Source organism: Octodon degus, unplaced genomic scaffold (genome assembly GCF_000260255.1).
Source record: "Octodon degus isolate 3935 unplaced genomic scaffold, OctDeg1.0 scaffold00049, whole genome shotgun sequence".
Lineage (NCBI taxonomy): Eukaryota > Metazoa > Chordata > Mammalia > Rodentia > Octodontidae > Octodon > Octodon degus.
The window spans coordinates 12,021,515-12,028,937 of NW_004524625.1; the positions used below are offsets into that span (position 1 = coordinate 12,021,515).

Genomic DNA, 7,423 nt, shown 5'->3' on the forward strand with positions numbered 1-7,423 from the left:
AAAATATATAAACTCAAAGCATTTATAGGTAAATAGATGCAACTAGAAAGCATACTCATAAATGAAATAAATCACACCTGCATATACAAAGAAAACCTGTTCAAAAGGAAAGAAAAGCTTGGATGAGGAAATGAACAAAAGAAAGAAAGAAGCAAGGAAAAAACATCTTTATGTATATATATAGCAGCATAGCTTGGGAAATTGTACTGCTGATTTCTGTGAGTCTATTGAAAGGAGCAGTTAATGCTTAAATTTTTTTTCTTGTCCTTTTTAATTTCTTGTAACTTTTTTAACCAATTTTGCATGCTTATCTGTTAATCTAAACTAATTTGAAAACAATATCATGCAATATAACAACCATTGTTGATTCCCTATTATTTTGCTTAGTGAAATTCTGTATTATTTCTAATTTTTCCTACTGTTTTTTATTCTCTTTAAAAATAAAATAATAAAATAATGGCACATGGCATTACATACATAAGAGATGGAATTTTTTTCTTTTTAATGAATAAATAAATTCAAAGAAAATGTATGATTACATACAAAATTTGAAAGGTAATAAGCTATATAGACAGAACTTTAACTGATGAAGACACGTGCAATCAGCTGAAAAGAGTGCAGAGAAAATAAAGTGCAGCCCTAAGGACTATCTGTCAATATGGAGAGTCAGAGAATAAGAATATCCCTAGAAAAAGGAGAGGTCTGCGAAGAGGAAAGGTGGGAAAATTCATTACAGTGGAGACCAAGAGAAGGAAATAAACTCGGAAGTTGTTAATCTTGTGAATAGTTCTTAGCATTCAAATTAGGTGACAACCAAAACACATGTATTTGATTTGGCAACAAGGAGGTCATTGATGGGCCTAGCCAGCACAGTTCTTGCCAAGAAGGGCCACATATTTCTAGTAAGTGTATGAGAAACATACTTGTGTACAATCCAAGACAGAAGCCTGTAATAGGTAGTAGTTGGATCTCTTCTGTCAGCTTTCCCATTAAGATGAGACCAGAGGTCTTTACCAGGGGAAAAAAAATAGAACTTTGTCAGACTCTGGGCAGCCTGTGGAACTCTGATAAGATCTGACCTTCCTTAGCCCCCAGTGTTCAGGAATCCAACTACTGTTGGTGCCAGTCCAAACTTTTAAGAACTGAGGAGGACTCTCAGTGGCCTATGGGTTGCAGGAGAGCTGTGAAATATAGGCCCAGCACAAGCAAGTGTGGAGCTTTCCTGGAACCATTTAAGAACTTTGGCAGACTCTGGAAGGTCTGCAGGACTCTGTCTGGGTGATTACTGGGAGGTTTAAAAATGCCAAAACACAGGAGCAAAAGGCAAGCTCAATCCTCTAGCCCATCCAGAACAAACCCAGAACATACAAGAACTTGGACATCACACACCAGAAATCTCTGAAATGATAGGAACTGAAGTAAAAAGACAAATCCATCAGGCTACAGTCTAAATAAGATCAGAAATAATCTTTCACACGCTGGCCCACCCTCCAGGCACCTTGAACCTGTGATCCAGTCCAGGCATGGTGGCACACACCTATAATCCCAGTTCTGGGGAGGCTGAAAAAAAAGAAACAAAAGAAATCTCTCAGTTCAAAAAAAAAAAAAAAAAGGAGGGGGGTCAACAATCATGAAAGAATTGTTCAGCACAACTAAAGAAGACATATATAGAGAAAAACAAGAGAATAAAAAAATGATGAAAACACTGAATGAACAACACAGGAAAAAATTAGAAAAGCATTAAACAGATTCAAACAGATATCCAGAAAATTATGAATGCCATCAAAAGCTGGCAAAACCACTAGAATGAGACTGAAGATAGACTTTCAGACCTCGAAGTCAGTATTGCAGCTAGTGAATGTGAAAAAAAGATCTTGTAAAACTAAAAAGGAATAGGAAATTACTATTCAGCAGTGACAAGACGATACAAAGAAAAATAATGTAAGAATAATAGGTGTTGATGAAATAGCAGGAGACAGTACAAATGACATAAAAAGACTATCTGCAGAAGTACTAGCATAAAATTTTCAAAACATAAAAAACAAACTGACATACAGATAAGAGAGACATATAGAGAGATAACAAGACCTGCCCGGAATGGCAACTGCACCATGGACTCTCCACCCACCGCTAACTCACTTCTCCCCCAGCTCCACCAGTCCTGGCACTCTGGTACTTCTCTACATGAAAGAGCTCAAAAAATGGGATGAATTTGAAGATAACTTAGAGGAGAGGAAGCATGTCAGTGACCTGAAATTTGCAATGAAATGCTACACAACTCTTGTCTATAGGGGAATTATTCCTTGCAAACCAAGTGTTATGAAATGTAGCGTTCTCAATTCTGAAGAGATTTATTATGTCATTTAACAGCTTTCCAAAGAGTCCTCTCAACCTGTTGATGTCCTCTGAGAGGAAGCTTCTGAAATCTTGGATGAAATGAGTCACAAACTTCAAGTGGGAGCCATTCAGTTTTTAGCCTTAGCTTGAGAAAAATACTTAAACAAATTTTCTCAAAAGTGTGTGTGAATGAAGAAGGCATTCAGAAACCGCAGCATGCTATCCAGGAGAACCCTGTCATCCTGCTGCCCAGCCATCACAGCTACATTGATTTCCTGATGCTGTCCTTCCTTCTGTACAGCTATGACCTGCCCGTGCCTGTCAAAGCAGCAGGGATGGACCTCCTGGGGATGAAGATTGTTGGGGAGCTACTGAGGATGTCAGGTGCTTTTCCATGTGTCACACCTTTGGGGGAGATAACTCTACTGGGCCGTGTTTTCTGAATATGTGAAGACTATGTTGTGGAATGGTTATGCTCCAGTTGAATTTTTCCTCAAAGGGACAAGGAGCCACTCTGCCAAGACATTATCTCCTAAACTTGGTCTCCTGAATATTGTGATGGAACCATTTATTAAAAGAGAAGTTTTTGATATTTATCTTGTCCCAATTAGCATCAGTTATGATAAAGTATTGAAAGAAACTCTTTATGCCTATGAGCTTCTAGGAGTTCCTAAGCCAAAAGAATCCACAACTGGATTGTGGAAAGCCAGAAGGATTCGCTCTGAAAACTTTGGAAGCATCCATGGATACCCTGTATCACTTCGATTTCTAGCAGCTGGGAGGATGAGTCAGAGCTCATATAACTTGGTTCCAAGACACATGCTGCAGAAGCCTTTGGAGGAAATGCACGCCTTTGTCACCAAAGGTGCCGACAAAATGCAGTTTCTGCAAATTTAAAATCTGGTCCTGAGCCCATGGGCCCTGGCAGTAACTGTTCTGCTTCAGAACCAACCATGCATGGACTTCGATGCCATGGTGGAGAAGACTCTGTGGCTGAAGGCATTGACACAGGCATTTGGCGGGTTCCTCCGGTGGCCGGATAATGAACCTGCTGAAGAAGTTATCCAAGTCTGCATTCCAACCTTTCCAACCTTGTTGAAGACCAGGTGATTCTGAAAGGGGACTCCAACGACTCAGAAGTGGTCAATGGACTTATTTTCCAGCACATCACTCTCATTACATACTCAATTTACAGGAACTAGCTGCTCAACATCTTTGTCCATCCATCCTTAGTAGCTGCAGCCTTGCAGATGACACCTGAGTTCAGGAAAGAGAATATCTACAGTTGCTTTCACTTCCTATGCTGCATCTTTTCAGATGAGTTCATCTTCCTTGTGGGAAACACACTAAGGGACTTTGAAGAAGGCTGTTGCCTGCTTTGTAAAAGTGAGACCATTCAGGTGACCACAAAGGACATCCTTGTTACAGAGAAAGGAAATACTGTGTTAGAATTTCTAGTAGGATTTGTTAAACCTTTTGTGGAATGTTATCAGATAATTTTCAAATACCTCTTGCATGAAGAAGAAGACCACCTCACTGAGAAGCACTACTTGGCTGAGTTAGAAAATCCACAAATCAACTTCTTGATCAAGGTACCTCTCAGTGTTACAATGTTTTGTCTTTGGATGTGCAGAAAAATTCCTTGGCCCCCTGAGTTAGACTTGGTGTGGTGAAGAAGAAAAAGGTAAATAATGACAACATATACCGTGTAAATGAGGCTGCACTGAGAAAATTAAAAGAAATGCTTGGTTGTAAAACACCAATAGGAAAACCAGTCACTGCAAAAGTTTAATAATCACCCTGCACTTGTGGAAGGTTTGGATACTTAATTACTGTCATGAAAGATTCACTGCTGCAGATGGGACGTCATGGAAGAGACACATCTTGTGCTGTGCAGGACTGAATTGTGGAAGAGCAGAGAAGTTGATCAGTGTGAGCCATCAAGGTAATCTTCCAGCCATGACAGTTAACAGCATTCGTCCCACTCTGTGTGTGTGTGTGTGTGTGTGTGTGTGTGTGTGTGTGTGTGCATGTTTTAAAATAAGTCTTTTGAAAATGTGTTTGGAAGAAAAAAGAGAGACATATAGAACTCTACATAGCCATAATCACATTAAATCTACACCTAGACACATAATAATCAAGATCTCAGAAATTCATGAAAAGAATAGAATATTAAAAGTTACTAGAGAAAAGGAATAGATCATCTACAGTTGAAAGCCCATCAGAATCATGACATATTTCTCAACACCAACAAATCAGGAATAGCTTGGAGTAAGGAATTTCAGGTCCTGAAAGAAAATAATTTCCAACTCAGTACCCTGCAAAACTATTTATCAGATTCAATGGCAAAATAAGATACTTCCATGACAAGAACAATTGAAGAACTTCATGACCACCAAACTAACCCTACAAACACTACTTATAGATATTCTAGAAAGACAGATGCGACCACAGCTTCCAGAACAACAGAAAGAAACCAACAAACAGAGCAAGTAATTAAAGACAGGGGGAAAGTACAAAACCTGTAATAGGAAAATAACATGGCAAACATAAGACAATACATATCAGTTATACTTATCAACCTAATTAGTACCAATTCACCAATCAAAAGAAACAGAGTAGCATAGTGGATTAAGAAACAAAATCCAACAATATGCTGCATACAAGAAACACATTTAACTCAAAAATAAATTCACACTTTAAAAGTCAAAGGACGGAAAACAATTCTCTATGCCATAGAAAAAAGAAAAAAGCAGGGGTAGCTAACCTGGTTGCTCACAATATCAACTTCAAAACAAAAATCATCCAAAGAGGTAAAGAGCACCTTCCTACATAAGACAAACTTTAACAGATATAAAAACAGTTGAATAATAATACAATAGTAATGGGGAATTTTAACACACCACTGTCACTAAGAGCTAGATCAACTAATTTGGGGGGCAAAAAATCCCCAAAGAAATAACTGAACTAAACCAAACTTATGATGTATTGACTTGGTAGACCTTTACAGAGTGTTTCACCGAACAACAACAGAATATATTCTTCTCAGTTGCACATGGGACATTTTCCAAAATAGACCATATTCTAGCACACAAAGCATGCATAGGTAAATGAAAAGGAACTGCAATTATGCCATACATAATATCTCATCACAGTGCAATAAAACTAGAAATTACTGACCAAGGAAACTAAAAAGCAAAAAAACAACAACATAAACACATGGAAATTAAATAACAGCCTCCTAAACAACCAGTAGGTCAGAGATGAAATTAAAGAAGAAATTAAAAAATATTTATAGTCAAACAAAACTGCAAATACAGCTTACTAAAACCTGTGGGATGAAATGAAAGCTGTCTTAACAGGAAAATTTATAGTGGTAAATTTGCAGATTAGAAGAACAAAACAAGCCCAAATAAATGACCTTATGCTGTATCCCAAACTCCTAGAAAAAGAGAAAGCTAAGGCCAAAGCCCAAAGAAGGCAGAAAATTATAAAGATTAGAGCAGAAATTAATGCACTGGAGATGAAAGAAACAATAAAAAGAATAAATGAATCAAAGAGTTAGTTCTTTGAGGGCCGGCCAAATAGCTAAGCAGATTAAAGCACCTGCTTAGACAGATGCAAAGGCTGGGGGTTCGATCCCCAGGCCTGCTGTGTTGTCCCCACCCCCGGAGAGTGCAGAGACTGTGATTGAGACTGCGCATGGTGGCACATGCCTGTAATCCCAGTGCTTGGGAGGCTAAAAACAGGAGGATCACTACAAGTCCGATCTACGTAGTGAGACCTTGTAGACCATGTAGACCCTATATTAAATACATAAAAAACAGTTCTTTGAAAGAATAAATGAAATGAATAAACCCCTAATGAACTTAATAAAAAAAAAGGAAAGAAAAAACTCAAATTCATGTAATAAACAATGAATAGGGTGAAATCACTACAGACTTTAGAGAAATTCAGCTTGCCATGACATGCTAGTTGCTGCCATGCTGTCTCTTGGGTAGATGATTGTTCAAAAAGAAGGGGGTGGTGAATGAAGGCAGGAGATAGAGAAATTCAGAAGATCATCAATACCTACTTCCAAAATTTTTACCCTCATATGATGGAAAACACAGAAGAAATGGACAGTTTCCTAGATACACATGAAATGCCAAAGCTAAGTCAACAAGATATACAAAGTCTGAAAACCCAATAACAAAAACAATACTGAAAATATAATAAAAATAAAAAACCTACCAAAAAACAAAAGTCTAGATCCCAATGGATTCATAGCACAATTCTACAAAAAAAAAAAATATAGAGAAGATTTAATGATAACTTTTCTCAAACTCTTTAAAGAAATTGAAAGGGAAGGGCTGGCCGAATAGCTCAGCAGATTAAAGCACCTGCAAGCAGGTGCAGAGGCCAAGGGTTTGATCCTGGGCCCTGTGTGCCAGCCCCACCCCAGGGGCATGCTGAGATGGCGACTGAGACTGGGCGTGGTGGCATGGGCCTGTAATCCTAACACTTGGGAAGCTGTAAACAGGAGAATCACTACAAGTCCAATCTAGTAATGGGACCTTGAATACCCTGTAGACCTTTCCCTAAAATGCAGAAAGAAAAAAAAAAGAAATTAAAAGGGAAGCAATTCTTCCAAACTCATTCCTGGAGGTAAGTATTACTCTGATTCCAAAATCAGAGAATGATCCAAATAAAAAAGAGTATTATAGGCCAATATCTCTAATTAATATAGATACAAAAATCCTCAATAATATACTAGTTAACAAAATGTAGCAAAAATTATCAAGAAAATTATACATCATGACCAACTGGGATTCATTCCAGGAGTGCAGGGATGTTTCAACATACACAAATCCATAAATGTAATACAAAACCTCAATAAAACCAAGAACAAAAACCACATGATCATCTCAATAGATGCAGAAAAGCGCTTCACAAAGTCCAACACTCATTCATGATAAGAACACTACAGAGAACCCAAATAGATAGTGTATATCTGCACCTGATAAAAGCCACCTATGAGAAACCAACAGCCAATGTCAAACTAAAAGGACAAAACCTGAAGTCCTTCACTTTAAAATCAGGAACA

General features: G+C 38.0%; 1 pseudogene; it reads left to right on the forward strand.

Moving 5' to 3' along the window:
• Positions 1-2,078: 2,078 nt before the first annotated feature.
• Positions 2,079-4,175, forward strand: LOC101579694 (annotated as a pseudogene).
• The last annotated feature ends 3,248 nt before the right edge of the window (positions 4,176-7,423 follow it).